Source organism: Pseudochaenichthys georgianus, chromosome 1 (assembly GCF_902827115.2).
Source record: "Pseudochaenichthys georgianus chromosome 1, fPseGeo1.2, whole genome shotgun sequence".
In the NCBI taxonomy this organism is placed as follows: domain Eukaryota; kingdom Metazoa; phylum Chordata; class Actinopteri; order Perciformes; family Channichthyidae; genus Pseudochaenichthys; species Pseudochaenichthys georgianus.
The window spans coordinates 12,876,159-12,903,317 of NC_047503.1; the positions used below are offsets into that span (position 1 = coordinate 12,876,159).

General features: G+C 45.0%; 1 long non-coding RNA gene across 1 annotated transcript; it reads left to right on the forward strand.

Moving 5' to 3' along the window:
* Positions 1-3,744: 3,744 nt before the first annotated feature.
* Positions 3,745-4,722, forward strand: LOC139434468 (uncharacterized). The gene is made up of 3 exons (XR_011643815.1): positions 3,745-3,781; positions 4,039-4,203; positions 4,576-4,722. It is a non-coding gene; the product is annotated as an uncharacterized lncRNA (long non-coding RNA).
* The last annotated feature ends 22,437 nt before the right edge of the window (positions 4,723-27,159 follow it).

Consider the following 27,159-nt stretch of genomic DNA (forward strand, 5'->3'; position numbering starts at 1 on the left):
GCTTGCCCTTATAAGGGTTAGCCCAGGACACCAGGAGTTGGTCATTATGACAAGCACTCCTGATCTGTCCATACAGGTGCGTAAGCACGAACTGGACACAACAAATCGGGCTGCTGTTCCCCGGAGGGACCCAGCGGCGGAGGAAATGCCTCAATGTCCATTGGGGTATATGACCCAACCACCTTGGGTATAAGGACAGGGTTGGGCTTCAACAACACTCTCGTTTGCCCTGGGGTGAACCGAGTGTGTGAAAAAATATGTACAGATAGTGCATGAAAACATTACTGGCTCACCTGGCGGAAGCCAGGACCAGTAACAGCACTATATTAGAGAGACCTGGTGTAGGAATCTCTCGCACTCTGAATAGTGTTTATCACCCTATGAGGGAGTCTCACTGTATTCAGGTTGTACCACTCACGGGCCAGGCCCATAAGGCCAAGCGCTCTGGGTGTGGGTGAAAGATCGCCCCCCCCCGCCTGGGACAGTATGTCTCTGCGTAGCGGGAGCTGCCATGGCTGCCCGCACAGCAGCTGATAAATCTCTGCCAGCCAGTACATAGCGGGCCAGTGCGGAGCTATCAGGATAAGTGTGTGGCGTTGTTCCCTCACTCTGGACAGAGTTTGGGGAATCAGAGCCAGGGGTAGGAACGCGTACAGAAGGCCAAACGTGTGCGAGTGCGTCCACGCCTAACGGTGCTTTTAATTCGCGCATTGAAAAGAACAGCTGACATTGAGCATTTTCTTTTGATGCGAACAGGTCCACCGTGGCTCTACCATAACGCACCCACAGCTGGCTCACAATCCTTGGATGTAGAGTCCAGTCTGCATAAAGTGGTGCACCTCTGGACAGTAGGTCAGTCCCGAGGTTCAACACACCCGGTACGTGCGTCGCTCTCAGAGAGAGGAGACGCCCGCTGCTCCATAAGATCAGTTTGCGTGCCAGCATGTGTAACTGGAGAGAACGCAAACCCCCTTGGCGGTTTATATACGATATTGTAGTCATATTGTCTGTCCTCACGAGGACATGGTGTCCTCTGAGAAAAGGCAGAAAGCATTTTAGGGTGAGGAACACCGCTAAAAGCTCTAGGTAATTTATGTGCGCCCGCTGGAGGTCTGCTCCAGAGACCCCTCACCGGACGGCCTTCATAAATACCTCCCCAACCTGTCAGACATGCGTCTGTGGTGACCACCTTCCGTGAAAGGACAGCACCCATAGGCACGCCCCGTACTAGAAAAGTCGGGTGCAGCCAGTGGCGCAGTGCCGTTATGCATTTCACAGTAACCATTACTCTCCGCGTGCCATGACGCGCAGGGTTTAGTTTTAAGGCGGCTACCCAGCGCTGAAACTCCCTCATGTGTAAGCGTCCTAGTCGTACGACCAGGATGGCTGACGCCATGAGCCCCATTAACCGCAGGCATGTTCTGAAGAGAACATGTTTGCGCAGCTGGAATTGAGCGAGACAAGCTCTGAAAGCTTTCACTCTTTCCGCTGACAGTCGGGCTGTAAAGGATACCGAGTTCAGTTGTAAACCCAGGAAGAGTGCAGTCTGTGCTGGGCACAGCATGCTCTTCTCTGTGTTTATTATGAAACCCAGGTTGAGCAGGTGCTTTACGAGGACACTTGTCTGTGTAACAGCCTCCTGCTCCGACTGTGCGAGAAGCAGCCAGTCGTCCAGGTAGGTTGCCAGGCGAATACCCTGTTGTCTTAACGGGGCTATCGCGGCTTCCGTACATCGTACAAACACTCTTGGACTGAGAGACAGGCCGAAGGGAAGTACTCTGTATTCGTAACAGATCCCCTGAAATGCGAACCTCAGATATTTCCTGTGTGGATAATATACTGGGATGTGGAAATACGCATCTTTCAGGTCGACTGATGTAAACCAGTCATCTTGTCGCACGAGACGCAGCAGAGATGTGTGAGTGAGCATTCTGAATTTGTATATTTTTAGATATTTGTTCAGAACCCTCAAATCCAGTATTGGCCGAATTCCGTTCCCTCCTCGTTTGGGAACGAGGAAATACTTGGAATAAAAGCCACTCTGACTCTGCTCGGCAGGTACAATAGATATAGCCCTCTTTTCTAGAAGTGAGGGGATCTCTCTCTCTAGAATATGTGCTGACTCTCCCCGGGCGTGTGAATACAAAATGCCTGAGAAACGAGGGGGGGTGACAGCGAATTGGAGTCTGTAACCCCGTGTTACTGTCTTGAAAATCCAAGCAGATGTTGTGAGCATCTTCCACTGTGTGCTCCTTAGAGCCAGCGGAGATGTCACATCTCTTACCCTCTGAGACTCTATTTGTTGTGTTATGGGGCCCTCTAGTGTCTGAACACGGTGGTACCCCATTACAACAATCCTCACCGTCACTGCGCATGCACGTGACGGTGGTGCCTTCACGGCCCCAACCGGCACTGCGCATGCCAACACACTCTCACTCCCTAAGCGTCCAATAGCGACGTTTGGTCAGTGTCCGTGGCGTCCAATTGTGACGCTCCTAGGCTCCTTCAGCGTCATAAAGGGACGCAAATAGCTTTCAATTGATTGCAATGTATTCCCATCTGCGTCGGGATTTGACACTCATGGAAGCACGGCATTCGTTTATGCTGGCTGCCCTTAAAGGCAATGTGAGCATCCATTCCCATTGGATAACGGATAATTTTACACCCGGAAGTAAGTACTCCTCTTACTGTCGATTGATTTTACAGTGATATCTGCACTACTCATCGACTAAAAAACACCAGATTATCCTTGTTAATTACACAACATTGATTGGTTTAAATTGTGTGCAATGCTTTTGTATTTTTCCCCTTCGATTCGGAGAAACAAATATGTTTTCTGAGTAAAGGATGGCAGAAGACACTACACTACCCAGAATCCCCAGCTATCGTTTGGCCTACACCATGTGCTCTGTTTGACAAACCCCGTTTTTTTCACCATTCATTCCGATGGCTGGCGTCTACGTCACGTGATCTTCACATTTCTCCCTGCAGAAAAAGAAAACATGGCCGAAATTCGTTTTATTCTCGGTAGAAAATGACTATTTTAAAGTTAGTTTGGCCATTACAATACGTTTTGATGTCATTTGAGAAATATGAGTTGTTATTTCAGATTATGTGTGCAGTGGATGTACATGATCTTTAGTTTGCTAGTTATTACGAAGATTACTTCAGGAAATCGCGACGTTTTCATTGTTACCAAGGTGGTTGCTAGGGACGCTGCTATCGATATTATTTCTGTTATGTTGTGTAACTGTTTAATGGTGTTATCTTTATTGCTACCCCCTTCCCCGTCAATGTGCGTCCTGAACCGTCCTCAAGCGGCCAGGCCAGTTTTTGGTGGCATTTCCATATAGCCTAGTACCGGCTAGCGGGTACTTTTTCCCTCTTTTTCCGGCCCCATAAAATCGTGGTTCTATCAGACCAGGCCAGGGCTGTGACGTCAACACTCGACTGCTGATTGGTCAGAGAGAATCGTCACAAGATCGCGCGCGAGATCATCCCTAGCGTCGCATATATATCTAGAAGCAAGCTTGCAGCATTTTGTAAACGGAGGAGCTACAAAAATGGCAACGTCGAAGAAAAGCACACCGTGTTCGACCGAGGAGGTGACGACGTTCCTACATCTCATTGGGGATGATAAAATCCAGCGGGAGCTCGACGGAACAACGCGAAATGTGAAAGTGTTCCAGGATGTCTCTGCACAGATGCCCGAACGCTGATTTTCGAGGACTTTCCTGCGATGTAGGGAAAACGGCAACGGCTTTACTGGAGTCCCTGCAAGGTACGCTCACTTCTAACAAAGAAGTCTATTTTATCCTTACATTAATGTTCGACAACCCGTGCTTTTATGGAGCACCGAAGAGCTACATAGCTAGCTAAGGCAGATAGCCTAGGCAGATAGCCTTAGCTAGAGCTATTGTTTGCTAACACCATATGTGCCATTGTTTACGTTCAGTTTTTCTTTTCTATAGTTGTTGTTGCTATTTAGTATTGTGCTGCAGTAGTTTGTGGAATTAACAAGTCATTTTGCTGTTCTAGATGATTACATTGGGACTCGTGAGGAGGAACATTCCCGAACAACGGTTGATGGCAGTGTTCCGTCCACATCGTCATTGAATCCAGAACGGACCCCAGCCGAAGAATCGACACCAACTCAACCACCAACACCGAGTGCCATCACGACACCGCAGCGTGTGGTTCTAGGTAAGAAATAGAAATGGCAAAGCGACTGGAATTGTGTTTTGTTTTTTTAAACCTTGGATCATCCATCGTCAGTAATTAAAATAAGCTATACCACTGTGTGGAAATGCTCTGTTACAAGTAAAGTATTAGCTAGTAAGCAGCTAGTACAGTTGTGTGTGACATCCTATCATATACATATATTTATATTCATTATCAACAGGCTGGACATAATGTAATTCACTTTCACAATCATTGTAAACATCTAGGGCCAGAACTTTCTTTAGTTCACCTTACTGTTGTTCTGTTTATACATGTTATTCTTATATCCTTGTGTGACCTGTACCTGTCCTGTGTGTTTTCCTTATTGCTAATTATTATCTTATTGTCACCCAGGCAAGAGGAAACGAGGAGGAGAGGATCGGGCCCAGCAGGAACGGCACCATGACTGGGCAGCCGACGTGGCCCGTCTCCTCCCTGATACTTCAAAAAACCTTAATAGTTATTGTACATATTATATATTTTGTATCTAGTTAATTTTTAAATGCAACATTTGTACTTCCTTGTTTATTTATTTTCTTTAAAATGTTCATTTTATATTTACAATTCCATGTATATTTATGCTGGCTGCAATACAGTTTTACATGTTTTATTTGTATTGTTTAATGGCATGCCTTTTTGATACAACATTTGTATTTTTATACTGCCATCAATAAAGTACTTCTTTGACTTATCTTATCTCTTGTTGATAATGAATGGCACCCAACATAAAAAAATCATAAACATACATGAATTTATAAAGCAATAACAAACACCATCAGTTAGGGAAAAGCCCCTTACTTTTAAGAGATTTAAAGCAAGAAATTGAGTTTGCTAGCTTGAGGTCCTCCTCTAAAACATTATTACATGTTTATTTTGTAATGGTATTAAGAATACATGATAAATACATAATACAGTACATGTAGAAATTGCTTAATTGTAATACCCTCGTTCTACTAGACTCAAACAACACATTCCTTATATATTTCAAAGACGAGAGAACAAAAGAAACCTATAACCCATTCAAGCAAGCTTTTAACATGTCTAGAAGAAAGATTGAGGTTATATTTAATATATATTTTATATTGTGGATACTTTAGCCTCCATCCATGTTTACAATTGTCCACACTATTTTACACTTGCATTTATGAATATAGTGTTGCCGTGTTTTACACTTATGTTTATAGTTAGCTTTGATATTCGCTTAATTTATTAGAAAGATTTTGTTTTCATGATCTGATATTTCCTCAAATGTTATTATGGGGCAGTACTTACTGGTGCTTGAATTTCAAATATTCAATTCAGATAATATTTGTTTAAAACATTTGACAAACACATGTATATGAAAAAAAAAGGATTTATTTATGTTCAATACAATGAATACAATACAATTCTTGCTGTGATCACTTTCCTTCTTGCTGTGATAACAAGCCACACACCAAGAAACAAGTAAACGATCGCTTCCACATCCTCCATTGTTGTGTGTGAGTTGTGTCGCATTGAAGATGACGCCACTGCAGTTTTACCCAGCGTCGCTCCGACCAAAAAGCTGATCTCCCCGCCTACACTGCGTTGCTACCCCAGGTCCTAAACTGTAATGGTAATGCGCCACGGCCTCGGCCGGCCAGCGAGGCAGCCCGAGGCCTGAGCGAGGACGCTTAGGGACGCTTAAACGGGGCTACCCCGTTGCAGTGGAAATGCGCCATTAAAGTTTAACAAAATCTGCATCTAAAGATAGCCTACGTTATTTCCCCCCTGTGCAATTCCAGTCTCACATCTCAGAGCACATCGTCATTAACAAATACCGGAAACAGACCAAAATAATAATAATACCTTATTCCGAGTGTGCTTGCTTTTCTCTTTGAAAGTCATCACATAACGGCATTGTAATACACGGTTCGGCTGCATTACATATTACATATCTGCCGTAGTTCTGTATTTATAGAGCCCTGATGAGAAGACAAACATGAGGAACTGAAAACGTCACGTGGATCATAAATATATCAGCCATTAAACAACATCTTACATTTATTTTCACACAATACGTCTCCTTGCAGTATCAACACTAATTCGGCTCACTTTTATATTTGATCCAATTGGTAGATAGGCTGTATTTACACCATAAAGGTGCACAGCTGATATAAAGGGACACCTGGTGGTTAAAGCATGTTATTGAATTTCAATATTTTTATTATTAGATATTAATACGATCCCTATAAAGTATATTCATTACTCGTTATTCTCTACTAATTGTTAATTAAAGACTGTATGTAATGACTATTTTTCACATCCCTTTCAAGATTTCAAGATTTTCTAAGGTTTATTAACATATCATATAGGCCTACACAACTGTGGTGTAGTTCTGCACTGAATGAAAAACTTGGGTTGCAGGTTCCTCAATAGTGCATTACAAGACATCTATCAATATTTGTGCATACCTCCAGCAATGTTAACTATGTTGAAGCACTTATTTTAACTGATATTATACATAATGTATATGTACTCTTATAAGATGTATGTAGATATTTCATCTCCGGCCTTGTCAGGTATTGAACAATCAATAAATAAAGAACACAGAATTGTTGAATATAAAACACAGAATTTATGTGATTATACTAAATGATTTTCAAATAAACACAACTGCATATTTAACTGTTACACATGCTGATGTAACGCAAATGTTCCAACTTGGGATCAATAAAGTATATCTTATCTTAAGCTGATCGATGGCTACTGCCATATTTGCAAAATGTGCCTCTGAACCTTGACAAGTGCATGTTTCAGGCTTATCAATTAATGTAATGTAATGTTATCACACACATAAGACCAGCTGTTAAATAAAGCTCTTCTGACCTTAGCTGGCATGTGGGTATATATATTAATACTGCCCATAATGGGCACAAGCAATTTTCACCCATTTATTAATTATATGTTTTAAATGTGAGTGTTTCCTGTCCCCTAAACCTCCAGGGATGTACACAATTTAATACTGGCAACTTCTTATTATGGGAAATACGAAAACGTATTTTAAAACTACAACTCCCAGTAGAGACGTGCCATAGAGAACATGTTGCGAAACAGAATAGCCAGCATGTGTAGTTCTGGGGACGGGGTGGGGGAGGGGGGACTCGGTGGACCCATTCAAATCCAGTTTTGGACAGTCTGCCGTGGTTCCATCCCATTTCAACGGCTGTTCGAGAATCGGCTTAACCCTCGGAGCACACTCTCCAATCACAGAGCTTGAGGACTATCACGGGTTTGTCAAGAGCACATGGTGTAGTCCAAACGATAGCTGGGGATTCTGGGTAGTGTAGTGTCTTCTGCCATCCTTTACTCCTGGGAATGGACGCTCACATTACCTTTTAAGGGCAGCCGACATAAACGAATGCCGTGCTTCCATGAGCGTCAAATCCCGACGCAGATGGGAATACATTGCAATCAGTTGAAAGCTATTTGCGTCCCTTTATGATGCTGAAGGAGCCTAGGAGCGTCACAATTGGACGCCACGGACACTGACCAAACGTCGCTATTGGACGCTTAGGGAGTGAGAGTGTGTTGCGCATGCGCGTGGCGGTGGTGTTTTAACAGCCCCAGCCGGCACTACGCATGCACGTGACGGTGGTGCCTTCACAGACCCGTTTATTATCCGCCTTTTGAGAGAGGACGTAGCTGCTCTCAAAAGGGGATTTATAGTTAGCGGACTTTTTATTGTTTTTTTTTTTTGTTTTTTTTACCTCTGCTGACCTGGTACTTTAAACCTAGCAGGGTTCGGAGCAGCTTGGGCGAAGGGCCGCTGTTGCGAAGGGCCGCTGTTGCGAAGGCAGCGGCTGGACCCTTCGAGGGAGATAGAGGTGGAGGGCCTCGTCTTCCTTCTTTTTCGACTCGCACTTCCTCTGCATGGAAGCGAGAGCGGAGCCGAAAATCCCCTCGGGAACGATGGGCATGTCGAGCACATCTTCCTTTTCCCGGTCCGGGAGGTTGGTGAGGTTGAGCCATCTAGCTCTTTCCTGCACCACCATGATCCCCACTACCTTGCCCGTGGCCTGGACGGGGCAGCGTTGGACACGGAGACAAATGTCTGGGACCGCGGCTATCTCGTCCAGAGTGGCCGGTCCAGGATTGCTCGACAGATCCTCACAGAGCTCCGCTTGGTATGCGGTTAGCATCGAGGAAACGCTCAGAGCCCTGGCGGACAATGCTGCGGCTTTGTAGGACCGTTCAGTCATGGTCGACTGGAATCGGTCCGGCTTCGCTGGCAGTGTGGGGTTCCCGCTTGGTGACGGGCCCATCCTCGGTAGGAGGTGGGTTGCCACCAGCGGTTCCATAGGCGGTATGCGGAGCAGGCCGAGCCTCTCCATACCGTCACAGTCAAGGGAGGAGGCACCCTGGATTGGGGCCTTGTTGCTAAAGGGCCGGTCTCTCCACGAGACCGACACCTCATCCAACATCTCCGGGAGATGGAGGTCTCCTTGGCCATTTCGGGCCACAGGATGTCTAGCCTGGATGCAGCGCGCTGACACATGGCTTGAAGGTCCATGCTTAGACAGGGCGAAGCTGGTGTGCTATCGCCCGGGAGAGCAGCCATCGCTCCCGGCTTTGCAGCCTGAGCTGGTGACACAAAGATGTCGTCTTCTTGCTCATCCGAAGGACAGGAGGAACTCAGAGGCATCCTCTTCGTCCTCCATGTAATCCAACTCTAGGACATCCTCCGCGGGTGAAACCATGGTGAGGTCCAGCCGGGAGCACCAGCTTGGTATAGCGTGGGGCCCCGTTCCCGCGTCTCTTGCCGCCACCGGGTCCCGGCCTGATATGGCGCGGGAATCCGGTTCCGCGGCTGCCGCTGTTGATGAGCCCCAGACCGTAATGGTGAGGGGCTCAGTCTCTGCGGCGGACGCCCCCGCGTCTTGATTGCCAGCCGGAAAATCAATGGACATGAGGGGATCCTGTCCCGACAGGCTGGCTTGTCGTGCTAACCGTCGGCGGAGGCTCTTCATGGTGAAGCGGGCACAATGCCCGCACGAGCCGGGGTTGTCAATAGCCTCCTGGGCGTGTTCCAGCCCGAGGCAGGACGAGCAGACCTGGTGTGAGTCTGTGCCTGATATCTTCAACCCGCAGCCGCAGAGTCGAGCCTCCGAGTCCCTGACTCCTCTGGTGTGAGGGAGAGAAGCGGCCATCTCGTTTGCCGCGAGGCGTGGAGAGGACCCGCTCTTAACAGGTAGGTCGAGAAAAAAGGTGTTACCAATCTGTCTTTAATCCGGAGAAAAAAGGACAGTGTGGGTCTTTTTCCTCAAAGAATATTACCTGGTGTGGTAATATTCTTTTAATCCTTTTCTCCTCCGTGAGAAGAGAAAAGAAAAAACGTCCTTGCTACCGTGGTGTCGGCAGTGAGGGAAAAAACACAAGCTAGCAACGGGTGTGTTGCTAACTTGAGAATCAAAACCTTACCTTAATTCCAGAGGAAGAACGGCGAGGTTGTTTATAATACTAACTGGTGTGTTAGTACTATACTCTTCTGCAAGTCAGAATAGGGTAGCCGGCTAACGCCCGTCGACCGAAATTAGCTTTTGGTTCAGTCTGTGGACTGTTAAGCTAGCCCGGCTACCATTAGAGATGTGCTCTGAAGCGAGAAGAGGTGTTTGAATGACGCATGCGTCGTGGCGCAGGCTACTTATAGGAGGTGATTTCCCCTGACGTTGACGTCAAAGATCACCAGCCAATCAGGATTGGCATAATGAGATTGATGCTTCTGTTTGCTCCGCGATGAGGCGCATCCCATAGTGAGACATCGAACGGAGTGTTATGAATGAGAACTGAACGCTGCTTTACCATGTTTAGTTCTGACTCTGGGGACAGAAAGCTGACCAGTCCCTGAAGACCTGAGAGATCTGGATGGTTCATCAGAATCAGAATCAGAATACCTTTATTAGTCCCACAGAGGGGAAATTTGCAGCGTTACAGCAGGAAAGAGCCACAGACAGCTTAGTGTTGCATATCTTACATGCGTTAAAAAAGTACTAAGTTATAATATAATAAACAATATGCTAAAAAGTACTAAGTTATAATATAGTAAACAATATGCTAAAATAAGATAACAACTAAAAAAGTTACATAATTTTCAAAAATACAGATCAAAAACCAATCAAATCTACAAATCCTGTAGCAGTTCTTAGGATTTAGCAGCCCGGTATATATTAGTTATTAAAGATGGCATATGTATATAAAGTATTTGCACATAAATCACATATTGCACATAGTTTGACAGTATTTAACAGCAGCAAGTTACACAATTTACCAAATAAAAGATACATACCTTGGAACAGTAACAAGGGTTTAGCAGCCAGGTATAAATTACACAGTTATTAACGGCATATATATATATATATATATATTGATTTAGCGGCCCGGTATAAATTACACAGTTATTAATGGCAGATATATATTGCACATATGGCACACAGTTGGTTTGTATTTAGCAGCAAGGAGTGTTATAGTCTGTGTTGTGGTGTGTGTAGGAGGGTCTACTAGGGGCAGTGCTGGTTGTAAAGTCTGACTGCTGCAGGAAGGAAGGACCTGCGGTATCTCTCCGTGAGACAGCGGGGGTGCAGCATCCTGTCGCTGAAGGTGCTGCACAGTGAGGACAGGGTGTCCTGGAGGGGGTTGGACACATTGTCCAGCAGGGAGGACAGCTTGGCTGCCATTCTCCTGTCTCCCACCACCTCCACAGTGTCCAGAGGACTCCCCAGGACAGAGCTGGCCTTCCTTACCAGTCTGTTCAGTCTCTTCCTGTCAGCAGCTGAGATGCTGCTACCCCAGCAGGCCACACCATAGAAAATGGCTGATGCCACAACAGAGTCAAAGAAGGTCTGAAGGAGTGCCCCCTGCACCCGAAAGACCTCAGTCTCCTCAGCAGAAAGAGTCTGCTCTGTCTCTTCTTGTACCAGAGCAGCAGAATTATCAGTCCAGTCCAGTTTATTGTTCAGATGAACACCCAGGTATTTGTAAGATTTCACAATCTCAATGTCTGCTCCCTGGATGTTCACTGGTGTCGGGAGGAGTATTGGTGTTCATAATTTAGCAGTAGGTCAGAAATGTATTTTGGGCCTAAACCATTCAAAGCTTTATAAACCAGCAGCAGTATTTTGAAATATATTCTTTGACACACAGGAAGCCAGTGTAAAGACTTCAGAACAGGAGTGATGTGATCCACTTTCTTAGTGTTAGTGAGGACTCGAGCAGCGGCGTTCTGAATCAGCTGCAGCTTCCTAATAGATGTTTTAGTGAGACCTGTGAAGACACCATTACAGTAGTCGAGTCTACTGAAGATAAAAGCATGGACAAGTTTTTCCAAATCCTGCTGTGACATTAGTCTTTTAATCCTAGATATGTTCTTTAGGTGATAGTAGGCTGATTTAGTAACTGTTTTAATGTGACTGTTGAAACTCAGGTCAGAGTCCATGACTACACCTCTGTGTACGTTTCAATTAATATTTTTCTTTACCTTTAACAGCTTTGAAATCTATTAAATATTCGTGATAGAATGCCAAATTGTGAGATTAAAATTGAAAATGAAGTTGCCTTGTGAAAAAAAATCTGGTTTGTTATTTTGAACTCCATGATCACGAGAGTGTAGCAAACTGCAGGGATTCATAACACCTGATTAACTAGATAGCACGGTGCATAGCACCCAAGAGCATATTTTGCATGCTAAACGTTGACAGTGTACTATCACAATCTTAATGATAGTAATTTATGAATGCAATGTCAGTGTTAGCTGTTTAGTTTGAGTTTCGAGTTTTGCCAGTCACAACATGGTGGTCTTCTTTGAATAACAGATTTCAGAAGCTATTCACTCTGATCCTTAGCAGCTGTGGAGTTTTTGTATTTTAGATATTGTAGGCAGCGATTCATTTAATTATTTGGGTGAATATTACTGTAGAGGAATTTATTTCTTTTTCAATAAAATGGTTGGTTCTTTTTAAGCAATTAAAATGTATAAATTGGAAGTTTCCAAACCAATTCAGTAACACTTGTTTACAAAAACAGTTTAATTGCATTTGTGGGGTGAGTCCCTAATAACTCATTAAAAATAAATGTTGGTCTACATGTCTGCCATTGAAGGGAGATTGGAAGTGGGTGCTAAATATGTGTGATTGCCCACACCATCAACATCCAATTATTGCCTGCAGTTAACCAACACCAGTTAGATGTACTGTTATACTTGTTGCACTTTAGAAAAACAGATATTCCTAATTGAACCTCAGAACTCATTGACTATCAGTTCTACGGCATGTTGGTATCTGGGGGCAATGTCCAATATTTCTTGAGTTACGATGTAGCCAATGGATATCCAGTCAACATAGTTCCTCTTCCATGTGTTGGTCATTAATTGAGGTCTGATACGAAAATTAAGGACACAAGAATGGAGTTGGATTTGTATGTTGACGTCTACGAAAGGATTGATTTGGGAATTATGGGAGACAGTCACCCTAAAATGTATTTCTTAGCAAATTAAGGCAAAATAGTCATAATAATCAGACAATCCAAGGAGTTCTGAAATGCCATTTTGGCCAAGGCATTCCACCTTTTTCCCCACTGTTTACCTTCATGTAAACATATCCCACACCAAAAGCATGTTTAGTCAACTCCAATTGGACTACAAACTGAAACAAAAGTATGACTGGACTAGATGATTCAATATATCTGTTGATAACCAATTGGCTCATTGGAATTGATAACTAGCTTTAAAATGTAGCATTTCTTGACATATTAAAATGTAATCAGCTAAACCCTATAAACTCTGGTGAAAAGAACCCAACCTATCAATCTTAAGCACCACTAGACATGTTCCTGAAGTGGAAGTTGAGAATTAAGCCCTTTGACAGTCTGAACTAGTGCTGACCTGCTATACCATAGGATCCATCATAATAATTTAGTTTTGTTCTGACTTCACTAAGCATCATTTCTTGTGAGGCATATATACAACTTTTGCACACTTTACTGTATTGTGGCTGTGTCGCAGGACTTCATTATAAAAATAACAGATATATAGTTTGTAGCATGTGTTCAATATTTAGGTAATGTTTGCATTTACAGGTTAACAGGACATAATATACCACCAGCTGTTGAGCGTGCGAGGGGTCTGTCTGTATCCATGGTGATGGCTGCTTCCTACTTATATGGTACTGATGTACCTGTTTATTTATACTCTCCTACTGATTACAGATTGTCCTCCACAGCTGTTAGGGAGGAGAGAAAATATAAGCTTGCTTCCTGGAAAACAGACCTACTAGAAGAGCACTTTGAGAGAGGATACGTCTGCCAAGACCAAATGCCCTATCTCCCAATTTTAACGAAGGTAAAACATAATCTCTGTTTCCCCCTTGTGATTCAGATCTTCTCAAAAATTGAATGAGTTCGTCCTTGGCCAATGCTACAACCTTCCACCAAGTTTAATGATATTCCTGCTTGGAAAAACTGAGAAATCAAAAGAAAATTATACTTCTTGGCATGTAGTGAATTGCAGGTACAATATCAAATTTGTATTAGCTGAATGTGTCTGACACTACTGACATTCTCGTTATTGTTGAGGATGAGTTGTTGTGAAAGAGGTGATTTCCAGGTAAAGAAACACTGACATACAAATGAACATGCTTCATTCAAAAATGTAGCTGAAGTAAAACAATTAAAAAGTATAGGCATCAAAATAAAATATAATTCCAGAAGGTTAGAACTATTGAATAGTCTTGTTATTGTTGGTGTGTTCATTTAAACGTTGAAATTGGTAAAGGCGAAGCAATTTACAGTGCCAGGTAACTTGTGAATTTCACCAAGGTACAAATAGTCTATTTTTTGATGATATAATATTTAGGGCTGTCAGTCGATTAAAATATTTAATCGCGATCAATCGCATGATTGTCCATAGTTAATCACGATTAATCGCAAATTAATCGCACATTTGTTATCTGTTCTAAATGTACCTTAGAGGGATATTTTTCAAGTTTTTAATACTCTTATCAACATATGAGTGGACAAATATGCTTGATGCAAATGTTTATTATCATTTGAACAATGACACATTTTCTCATGAATATTAAACACAACAACCTCTGAACATTACAAATATTCGCCTCAATTCAACCTGGAACCTCTCTCATACAATAATACAATACAAAGTGTGTGTGTGTGTGTGTGTGTGTGTGTGTGTGTGTGTGTGTGTGTGTGTGTGTGTGTGTGTGTGTGTGTGTGTGTGTGTGTGTGTGTGTGTGTGTGTGTGTGTGTGTGTGTGTGTGTGTGTGTGTGTGTGTGTGTGTGTGTGTGTGTGTGTGTGTGTGATGGATCGTTGGAGCTATGTGCAACTCAAGGCATATGCTCGAACGGGAGCTGCCTGGACGCTGCAATCATGTTGCGCGCACTATCCGAGCTGAGTGTGCTGACTTCTCCTACAATGTCCCACTGTCTGGCTTCCTGCATAAAGTCAAGTGCTCGGCGCAGTTGTCGACGAAATGTCGCTCCTCTGTTTTCATTTAAACAGCTCCTTATATCCGTTAGCGCAGCTAGCTAGCACCAGATGCTAACAACAACAATACACGTAAGGTCTCTCCCGGTCCTCCCGATGGCCAGTCAGGGCCTGCCGGTGAGCGTGGAAGTGTGGTCTGCAGCAAGCAGGCAGCAGGAGCGGGGCTGTCAGCATCAGCTTGTAGATGGTATTTTAAACTCGATGCGCTCTGAAACTACGGGACGGCCGAGGACAAAAAATGCACATGCGTTAATCGCGTTAAAATAATTAGTGGCGTTAATTTTTTTTTGCATTAACTTGACAGCCCTAATAATAATATACAAAAGTATCAATAATAATATTTTGCAAAGTAACAATAAGCTTGAGTAAGGTAGTTAATTGCCACCATTGGTTAACACTAGAACCGCCAACGGGTAAATTGTACCCGTAGCAGTTTTTTGATTGTATGTAACTTTTTTTCAATAACATATAAGTGTGTTATGTAGCACCCTCTGTTGTTAACAATTGTCAATGCCATTTATACCCATATCCGCCAGCGGGTAATATTTACCTCATAGAAAATGCAGCATAAACATGATGTGTTGCTATAGCAACGCCTTTTGTCTACTGCGGTTCCTTAGAGAGAGAGAGAGAGAGAGAGAGAGAGAGAGAGAGAGAGAGAGAGAGAGAGAGAGAGAGAGAGAGAGAGAGAGAGAGAGAGAGAGAGAGTGTAACATCGTGGAGAATACAAGATCTTGGATGACTGAGCTCACGTTGAGGATGTAATGCATGCAGGTTACGTGCCAGTTGAATAAAGATGGACACTTGGAATAAGAGAAGTAGTCCGCGTCGTCTATTTAGGTAGACAATTATATGTCCATAGAACAGAACATTATAGATAGATTGATAGATAGATAGAGAGATAGAGAGATTTGTACCTAAACAAAACACAAGTATAACACCAAGCGTTTAAATCAGCACTCTTAGCGATATGTTATACTTCATGTTATCTGCACAAACTATGTCTATATGTTTTGTATATGAAAAGCTGAGAGTCCACAGATTATATTGGTATACGTTTCATCCCTGTGCGATCAAAACTCACTGTTCTGTATGATAAATAAAAGAACAGTGTACCTTGAAAATCAATAGCGGGTACATTTTACCCGTTGGCGGTTTTAGGTATTCAGCGACCTCTGGCAGTTCTAGTGTTTTAAGTAGCAAACAAGCTGTGTGACTCTTACGGCCCGTCCACACAGTGGCTTTGGAAAAAGCTTGCCGGCGGGCGTGTCTGAAGCTCAACCAACAACCAATCACATGAATCTCCCGCCCCTGACACACAAGCAGCGGTTTGATTGGCTAGAGCTTGTACTGGCATATGATTTGATTGGCTGACACTTCCACCGAGAGCTTCAGAAGCTTCAAAAGTTGAACATTGCTCAACTTTTGCAGCCTGAAACGCCAGCAAAGCTCCGCTCTGCTTCCCACAATGCAGTTCGGCGAAAAGTGAACGGGCCGTCCACACAGCGGCATTGGAAGCTTCTTCCAGCAGAGCGGAGCTTTCCTGGCATTTCAGGCTGCAAAAATTGAGCAATGTTCAACTTTTGAAGCCTCAGCAGAAGCGTCAGCCAATCAAATCCCGTTTATGCAAATCTGCCAGTACAAGCGCTAGCCAATCAAACCGCGTATATGCTGGGAGAGACACACCGCAGGTAATTTCCTCATATTGCAAAAAATGGAGGAGAAATTAATCGTAGCGGTAGGGAATCACCCGGTCTTGTACGATCAGTCCCTGTTCACCTACCGGGATACAAACCGGAGGAGCCAGGCATGGAGGGAGGTGGCAGAGACAGTGGGTGAAACTGGTAGGTTTTCGCCTGTTTGGGGAGTTTATCCAGTTGACTTCGTAAACTGTATGTCGGGGGCAGGAGATTCATGTGATTGGTTGTTGGTCGCTGTGACGAAGGTAACTTCGCCACGGCTTCGGGCTGTGTAATCTTGCACATGGGGATTTGCACAGTACAGTCAAACATTGCCTATTTGCACATTTTATACTGTTCATTGATGTAGTGGGTATTAAATGAGTCAACTGTATTAAATTGTGATGTCGTCTGGCAGACGCTGGTCGGGCTCTCGGCTCCACCTGGAAAGAAAGGGGAGTTATAGCAAGAGCGCCAAAAGTGTTGGTTTGTGTAGATTGACAGCGGTTGAGATTATGTGCAAGGGATATGTTTAGTGTGTAAAGGTCACGATATATAAGGTGCATTAATGGTACAGGTTACTCCTATAACAGTCAACATCATAACACTCACCTCCGCCTGCTCTCCCGTCTCCGGTCCCAAGGTCCGTCATCGTAAAGGGTCCCCGGGGAAACAGCGGGTCCTTTTTATCGTTCCGGATGGGGTCAAAGGAGCAGGTTGGAGGCGGGGGTGATTTGTTATTAGGTACATTTGGCGTGTTAGTTTAGAACAGGTTTTCTTTTCATACCGTAATTAAATAGAATGTAAGTAAAGGATGTTTGTCATTCTCCAGTAAAGGATGTTTTGTGAATAACTACGGTCCTTATCTGAGCTGACCATCTCTGCACATGCCACCCCTTTTGGATGGTACGGGCCGATGGGTGAGGCTATAAAGGGTGGCATGTTGGGCTCATTTGGGGGGAAATAGTGTGGGAGACAGTCATTGTGAAATATTGATGTGGGCGACCAGGCACCAAATGATGAATAAATACCCACACCAGGTTGTATCAAGACGTTCTGCCTCTGTCTCCTTACTTGGTCGGGCCGCTCAAGTGACATCGTTCACAAGTGGTGTCAGAAGTGGGATTCGACAAGTAAGGGGGGGAAAATGAAGAGAGGAAAAAAAAACGACCAAATAGAGGTGTCCGGTGACGGGGAGGCTAAGCATGGAGTTGACCAGGGGGCCACGGCTGGTGAACCAAGGGACAGGTTTGAGGAACTGTCTGAGATGATGAAAGCACTCATGCAGTCTCAGAAGCAGCTTCAAGACCAGGTATCTGAGATGAGAGCGGGGCCGCCAACAGAGCAAGGCAGTGATGAGGAGCGGCCCAGAAGAAGAGGGGACTTCGGTGATGATCGGGAGCAGACGTCTTCATCCAGGCGAAGGTCGCCAAGACGTCAGAGAGAACCACCGCTTCACCGCGAGCCGAAGTTGTGGCCACTGGGGCCAGATGAAGACGTTGAACAGTTCCTAACCACCTTCGAACGCATGGCCCAGGTCTGTCGTTGGGACCAAGAAGAATGGGCTGTCCGATTGGTTCCCCTGCTGACTGGTAAAGCACGCAGTGCGTACGTGCTAATGGACATTAGTGACTCTGAGGACTACGAGCAAGTCAAAGCAGCAATCCTGGCCAAGTACGAAATCACCGCTGACACCTATAGACGGAGGTTTCGGGCCCTCGACATCCAACAGGACGAGACCCCACGTGAGCTGTACGTCCGACTGAAGGACCTCTTCTGCAAGTGGGTGAGGTTTGAGACGTCCAGCATCAAAGACATTTGTGAGATACTCATCCTTGAACAGTTCCTACGCATGGTGAACCCAGAGATGGAAGTTTGGATCCGGGAACATGATCCTAAGTCTGCGGAGGAAGCGTCCCGCCTCGCTGAAGTATTTCATTCAGCAAGGACAGAAAGCAAAAGCTTTGCGAACTGCCAGAACCGATACCCGTCGGGCAAAAGTAATGCTTTTGGGGGTGAAAAGGGTAGTGGTTACACCTATGGTAGCAATAGCAGCGGCAAGCAAGCCACGCCAAGTCGAATGACCTATGCTAAGAGGCAGGTTCAGCCAGAAGTAAGGTGCTATCATTGTAATGAGGTGGGCCACACACGACCCACATGCCCAGTGGCTAGGCAGAGTAAGCCCTCTCTTCTTTGCACTGTTCCGAGACCCACCAGGAAGCCAGTAGTTAGGCAGGAAAAAGCACGGATAGTCAATGGTCAGCGTGAGGAAGCACTGGTGGATAGTGGCAGTTTCCAGACAGTGGTGAGGTCAAGTCTTGTTGGCAGGGATCAGTGGGCCCCTGATAAAGCTACCATCAGTTGCATCCACGGAGATGAAAAGCCTTACCCCACCGCCGAGGTGTATTTGACTGTCGGGGGGCAGACTTTCCTTCTTCCGGTGGCACTAGCACCCAAGCTGCCTTATGCAGTCATTTTAGGCCTGGATGTTCCAACATTGCTAGATCTTGTGCAAGAACAGCCATCACCAAGTGCCCTATCAGTTCCTCCACCAGTCATTCCCTTGGATCCCCAGAGTGTAGAAGTGCCCGGGAAGCCCAATCCCTCCGATGGGGAGTTCAAGGTAAACTCAGACACCCAGATTAGGATGTGTAATGTCGCTACAAGGGCGCAGACGGCAAAGGCGACCCTTGGTGAGCTACCATTTTATAATTCTGAGCTCAAGGCAGGTACAAACAAGCAGCGCCTGTCCAAAGCGCAGAAACGCAGGGACACATTTTTGGCAGCCCCTAGGGAAAGCATAGAGCTCCCTGTACCTAGTCACCCGCTAGACATTCAGATTCCCCCCGATGTAGGTGAGCTGCAGAGGAAGGACCCTTCCCTTACACAGTGGTTTGAGAAAGTGTCAGAGGTTGATGGTGTAAAAACAGCAGATGCAGGATTTAAGGAGGATGCTATTTACCTCATTAAACAGGGTATTATGTACCGCCGTCAAGGTGAGATTGAAGCATTAGCTTTACCCCAGTTACTCCGAAACACGGTAATGGAACTCGGCCACTCAGTTCCTTGGGCAGGGCACATGGCATTTAATAAAACACTGTGCAGAGTGGGTCGTCGGTTTGCCTGGCCAGGCCTGTACACCCAGCTGTCCCAGTTTTGCCAGGCCTGTGAGACCTGCCAGATTACATCTAGGCAAAGGGTAGCTAAAGCCCCGTTACAGCCCTTGCCCATAATTGAAACTCCGTTTGAAAGAATAGGTATGGATGTAGTTGGGCCTTTAGAGAGAAGTGCAGCGGGTAACCGCTACATACTGGTAATTTGTGACTATGCTACCCGCTACCCCGAAGTGTTTCCCCTGAGATCTGTTAAAGCCAGGTATGTGGCGAATTGCCTACTACAGTTATTCTCTAGGGTAGGCATAGCCAGAGAGATACTTGCTGACTGCGGCACAAACTTTCTCTCCAAGTTACTGAAGCAGGTGTATCAGCTGCTAGGAGTAAAGGGCATTAAGACCACCCCTTATCACCCCCAAACGGACGGCCTTGTCGAGCGATACAACCAGACCTTGAAGAGCATGCTGCGCAAGTTTGTTTCAGAGACAGGTGCCGACTGGGACCAGTGGTTGCCATACCTCCTCTTCGCCTACCGGGAGGTGCCACAATCCTCAACCGGGTTCTCACCTTTTGAACTGCTGTATGGACGTGAGGTGAGAGGTCCCCTGGATCTGCTTAAAGACCACTGGGAGAATCCGAAGCCTGCCGGTGAAAACATTGTATCCTACGTGGTCAAGATGAGGGAGCGGTTGGAGAAAATGGCAGCCCTGGCCAAGGGGAACCTGATGAATGCCCAAAAGACTCAGAGAACCTGGTATGACCAGAAGGCCAGAGAAAGAGTGTTTCAACCTGGGCAGAAGGTGCTGTTGCTGTTACCTTCCAGTGAGAGCAAGCTGCTGGCTAGATGGCAGGGCCCATATGAGGTCACCAGACAGGTCGGAACAGTCAACTATGAAATCCATATGCCGGACAGAACCAAGAAGCACCAGACGTTTCATATCAACCTGCTAAAAGGATTCCAAGATCCACCAGACACCGCATCGCAACACTTTTTCATACAGCCAGTGGGGGAAGAGGAGGTGGAGGAGCAGTTTTTCCCCACGGACCTACCTGAACCAGGTCTATTGGATGTAACACATCTCCCATCGGTCCAGCAAGAAGAAATCAAAGAGCTATTGGATCCAGAGCTTTTCACCGAGCAGCCTGGTTTCACCAATCTGGTCCAGCACAACATCTACCTCAGGGAGACTGCTCCCAGCCGAAAGAAAAGCTACCGTATCCCTGAACGGTTGGTGCTGGCCCTGAAGAAGGAGATAAAGCTGATGTTAGAGCTGGGGATCATCGAAGTGTCAACCAGTGAGTGGTGCAGTCCAGTGGTGCTTGTACCAAAGAAAGATGGCTCGTTACGATTTTGCATTGACTTCAGATATCTTAACAGCATCTCGAAGTTTGACCCATACCCCATGCCAAGAATCGACGAGTTGTTAGAGAGGGTGGGACGAGCAAAGTTCATCACCACATTGGACCTCACCAAGGGGTACTGGCAGGTGGCACTGGCACCGGAGGCCAAGCTGCTGACGGCCTTTACTACCCCGTTTGGACTGTTCCAGTTCCGGGTAATGCCCTTTGGACTGCATGGTGCCCCTGCGACCTTCCAGAGGCTCATGGACCAAGTACTGCGGGAGTTTGCAACATTTTCCGCAGCTTACTTGGACGATGTCGTGATCTTCAGCCAAACATGGGAAGAACACAGGGATCACCTACAACAGGTCCTCCATGCGATCCAAGCTGCTGGACTGACCATCAACCCCCGTAAATGCGCCTTTGCCAAGGAAGAGGTGGAGTACCTGGGCTACGTCATTGGGGGAGGTGTCATCCGCCCACAACTGAGTAAGATCGAAGCGATTACCGCCTACCCCGTGCCAACCACAAAGAAGAAGGTAAAGTCCTTCTTGGGGTTGGTCAATTGGTACCGGAAGTTCATCCCTCAGCTGTCAGAAAGAGCAGTGGTGTTGACCAACCTCACCAAGGCCTCGGTGCCAGCCAAAGTCCGCTGGAACGAGGACTGTGACAGAGCTTTCAAGGATCTGAAGCAAGCCATTACCACTGAGTCGGTCCTTCACTCACCAGACTTTGAACAGCTATTCACCCTTCAGACAGATGCCTCAGGGGTAGGCCTTGGAGCGGTATTGCTACAGGAAGTGGATGGGGAGCTGAAACCGGTGGTTTTCCTCAGTCGGAAGCTGTTGGACAGGGAGACAAGGTACTCGACCATTGAAAAGGAGTGCCTGGCGATGAAGTGGGCCATCGACTCCCTGAGGTACTACCTTCTCGGACGGCAGTTCATCCTGGAGACAGACCATCGTGCACTTCAATGGCTTCACAAGATGAAGGACGCAAACATGCGTATCGTCGGGTGGTACCTTGCCTTGCAGCCGTATAACTTTACGGTCAGGTACCGGCCGGGGAAGTCAAACCTGGTAGCGGACTGGTTGTCCCGAAGCCAAAACGGTTAGAACACTGTGCTTCCTGGGGAGAGGGGGAAGGAAATGTGATGAAGGTAACTTCGCCACGGCTTCGGGCTGTGTAATCTTGCACATGGGGATTTGCACAGTACAGTCAAACATTGCCTATTTGCACATTTTATACTGTTCATTGATGTAGTGGGTATTAAATGAGTCAACTGTATTAAATTGTGATGTCGTCTGGCAGACGCTGGTCGGGCTCTCGGCTCCACCTGGAAAGAAAGGGGAGTTATAGCAAGAGCGCCAAAAGTGTTGGTTTGTGTAGATTGACAGCGGTTGAGATTATGTGCAAGGGATATGTTTAGTGTGTAAAGGTCACGATATATAAGGTGCATTAATGGTACAGGTTACTCCTATAACAGTCAACATCATAACACTCACCTCCGCCTGCTCTCCCGTCTCCGGTCCCAAGGTCCGTCATCGTAAAGGGTCCCCGGGGAAACAGCGGGTCCTTTTTATCGTTCCGGATGGGGTCAAAGGAGCAGGTTGGAGGCGGGGGTGATTTGTTATTAGGTACATTTGGCGTGTTAGTTTAGAACGGGTTTTCTTTTCATACCGTAATTAAATAGAATGTAAGTAAAGGATGTTTGTCATTCTCCAGTAAAGGATGTTTTGTGAATAACTACGGTCCTTATCTGAGCTGACCATCTCTGCACATGCCACCCCTTTTGGATGGTACGGGCCGATGAGTGAGGCTATAAAGGGTGGCATGTTGGGCTCATTTGGGGGGAAATAGTGTGGGAGACAGTCATTGTGAAATATTGATGTGGGCGACCAGGCACCAAATGATGAATAAATACCCACACCGGGTTGTATCAAGACGTTCTGCCTCTGTCTCCTTACTTGATCGGGCCGCTCAAGTGACATCGTTCACAGTCGCGTTGCTCGCATAAACTCCCCCAAGCTTCAGACACGCCCACCTCCAAGCTTTTTCCAAAGCCGCTGTGTGGACGGGCCGTGTGAATCAAAACTTCTTTGGACATCCTTGCAAAGATAGCAATCTTTCAATTTATTTTTTATTTGGGTTCAACTATGCCAATTTGGCACAGGCCTGTTTCCCAGTCTCTATTGTTTCAATTACTGTTTGTGGACATACTATTGTGTTCTTCTTGCTGCTTTCTACTTGCACAATTGACATGTGTAATTTGATGTGCTGGTTTTAAACAATATGGATACTCCACTTCAGCGCAACTAATTATGGATCTGTGCCTGTTTTGAACATATTGTTGAGGGGACTTGATCTTGTTAAACAGCCGTGAAGAAAAACTCCAACCAATTGAATAATCGAAAAATTATGTTTGTTTTTGCCTTGCCTGTCAACAGTATCTCTTGCATTCACCCCATCTTGCTCCCCTATCCGTAACAGTCACAACAGCTGAAAGAAAACCTTGAAGGAATTATTGACATCTTAATAAAAATGAGTTGTTGTAAAAAATTTATTTGCAGATAAATGCAAGATACCTAATGTAGCATCTAATGCACATCAAAGCAGGAAAGTATAACATACATCCATTTGGTGCAAAATTGGCCCATTTCAATGCAAATATATGTGTCAGATTCACAGGGTTCAGCACATAGAGAGAGTAACAGTGTCAATATTGGCCTCTTCAGAGAGACGTGTTGGAAACTGACGCCTATGCTGTCCTCCTACATTTAAAATGTTAATTATGCCAGTTATGAGCTCTTTCTGTTGTTCCTAATATTGCTTATGTTTCTACAGGGATAATTGCAAAAAGGATGCAAAAACCTCATCTTGATTGGGCGTGTTTGCGTGGTAATATCACGAGTGTACTGTATTTTGTGCAACCAAACATTATTTACAACTAACCGTTGCAAATAATGCTCGGTTCATGGCGCTATCAGTGGTTGTATTCCAAGAATTTGCTCCACAGTATTAGAAAAACTTCCCCAAATGCAGACAAAACCTTCATCCCCACAAAATACTAGCATCTTACAACTATGGCTATTACCTCATGCTTAGTCTGCCACAAGTGCATTCATCTGAGTTTTCTCCAAGCATTTCATGGAAAGTCCAAGGTCACTTTTCAGTCATACTCACTGTTTCTCTCTCTAAATGTTTCTCAACACTGATTCAAATGAATATGCCGGACTCTACACCTAAGGGCAATTTGGCACACAACCATCCTGTGTATTTGAACCTATACAACCTCTACAATTTGCCATTAGCTAAACACTCTGAAAGTAGCTGCAGCCCGAGGCCAGGTGTTTCACTAAGAGCCACTCAGCCTCTTTTTAGCCTTGAGCTACACAACAGTTGTAACAGGGAAAAGAGCTTTGAGCCAACAATCTCAAGGCAGCCATGGATTGGTTCCACAGGTAACACCGCTGAAGATGTGTTAAAAAGACCTGAGGATAGCGCTGTGTCCGGCGCGAACCCCCCTTCCGGAAATATTAATAATTCAAAAGGACAAAGCGTCTGATACATGAGAGTAAAATGCAGCTTGCTTTCCCCCACCTCAGTCAATATTTTGACAGTGAGTGCGACGAGAGGAAGGAATCCGAGGGGACTCTGCCGTGTAAAGTGTTCTTTCATGTTTTGCAAAGTGAGTGCTACCTCTCTGTCTACATCCATGAAATGGAGAGTTAAGAGGAAGCCACTGTGCGGGTACAGTCTGTTCGGACTGAGTGACTGACTTAACGAGTGAGTGGCTGGGAAAATGACAGAGCTTCATGCCCGCCCGGCCTCTTCTCTGCGGCTGCTCCCGCTTCCACTGTCTCCTACGTCTTCTGTCTTTTCATCCTTCTAACACCGTCACCTCTCAAATCAAAAGAAACGAGTAGAGGGAAGGTCATTAAGGTTCTGAGGAAGAGAAAATAACACACAGGGAGACGAAGAGTGCTGCGTAGAAGAAGGGAAAAAACCAAATGAAGAGCAGTGTACGAGAGGTAATGAGGCCAAAAGAAAGGGAGTGACTGAAGGGTGTATAACAAGATAATGTGCTACTGCCAGTGTAGTCCTGATTTATAACAAATGGCTTTAACCAAATTCAACAGTCTTCTGTGTGTTAGCTTTTAAAGCCCAAGAAGATGTTCCTTTTGGATCTTTAAAAACCACACAGTTGCATTATATGAAGCACTATTTATCAAGAGTGTCTTTAAAGCAGCTAGTGAGAAGGCTGTCATCCACATTTGGGTTGCACATAGCGACTAATCACTTAACTCTCGTCCCAAAAGTATCTTTGCGCTGTGATGTACAAACACACAAAGTAAGACGAGGGTGTAGGCCTCCTTTAATTATGCTGTGAAGTTTTCTCCCAGATGCCCTAGTTATTTCCAGGGAGCTTGGATGTGGCGCAGTCTTCAGGGACAGACGACGCCGCCCCCCGAAGTGGGCAATGGCGGATGGAAGGCGTCCCTGGTGGGGAAGAACGAATCAGGTCCTTGTTTTCTCCTTTATGTTCCCTCGCCAACATATGAAAAGAAAACAAGACAATGTCTCAGAGCTGCTTTTGTTTTTACAGGAACATAATGGTACTATAGAAAAGAATAAAAAGTGGGGATGAAGTCATCAGATGGGCTATTAGTGTTTCAGAGGCTGCTGTTAGTAGCTACAGCAACTACTGTATCAAGAATTACCACTATGTAGGTTCTTTGCCTGGTTTGGTTATTAATGTTTATGGACATATTGGTCTCCCCAAATGGTGTGTAGCCATGCAAGATGAGGTCACGAATATGATTAGATATCAAAGAGGGGCATGGACCAAGCAGTGGAGGCCAAGGTAAGGTCCCCAGGCCTTTGGGCCCGGGCCAAAGCGGAAGTTTGAACATTTGTGTGGTTGTTAATTTATATCATGACCCGTTTTGTTTTGGCTAGACATTTAATGTATTTGGCATCGTACTTGACACCAACATGTACCATCATAAGTACGTCCACTAACAAGGTCCTGATTTTTGGCTAGGTTGTTTTTTTGTGTCAAACTTTGTGAGAGAGTGTAGTTTAGCTTGTGAGTCTGCATGTTTGTGTCATCAAGGCAAAATGTGGTCTTCGACTCTAATGCATCAGGAACTACCTCAGGGTAGTTTTGATTACGTTGTTAAGTGTACTTATTACTGTCTTTGGACAGATTTTGTGACCACAACTGGTGTGGTTACACAAATTAAAAGAGTGCATAGGTCAATAAAGAACCCTTGCTCATGTTTTGATCGTGTTTGAATGTAAGAAATGTTTGCTTTTTTTGGCTAACTTTTTTGTGCTCACAAATGGTTATCTGACAGTATTAAGCAATTTAAAATTCAGTTTAAATGCGCGACACATTTGTGGAGTTAAAATGGATCCATAATCTGATTTACAATATTTGTGTGAGCAACCATCATTGAAAGATGTATGAGTGAAAGTACATGTTTGGGGCCTATTTTTTCACCAATCAGTCTAAATGGTTGTGATATCTTGTAAGCTTTTACTTCCTCTTCTGTATTTTCTTGAAGTCACTCACCTGAGTCTATTCAAACCAAATAAGGGGATGTTAGTTCCCAAAGAAAATAATTAAACCTTCATAAACAAACTTGTATTTGACTAATCAGCACCTGCACTAAACTGTCACTTAGCAGCCGACCCTGTTCCCATTCCCACGTAGGATGACTGTCACCCTGTTAATTGACAAAACGGTCTTGCTGCCCTCCTTCATCACACTGGATAATTCGCGCAATAATATGACTCATATTCAAATGAATTTAGACTCTGGCCCGTGCATTGGTTAAGTCTGCAAGTCACCATTTCACTTTTTTATTTTATTTATTTATTTCCTTTATTTGCTTCAAGTCTCATGACTATCAGGCTTACTGTACAGTGAGCTCCTCTAAGCAATTGGTAGAGAAATATTAAACCAATTAGTATTCAAAGAGTTACGACCTGTCAAAATGGCAGTTAGTTTACAGATATTACCATGTATAGATGTTGAAGAAAACGTGCACCTAAACAATAATTAATTATCTTTGAATGTAAATCATAATCTCAAATGCATTCAAGTAATGCCTACCATAAATAAAATATGATGTGAGTCTGTACAGAAAGACAAAGCAAACAAATGCATGAGCAAATGATCACACCTCTTAGTGAATGTAGAATATGTAAGGCAGCGCTGCATAACAAATGCATCCTGTTACACAGATGGCACCGTACTGCAATGTTGAGATATCACACTGTGTAT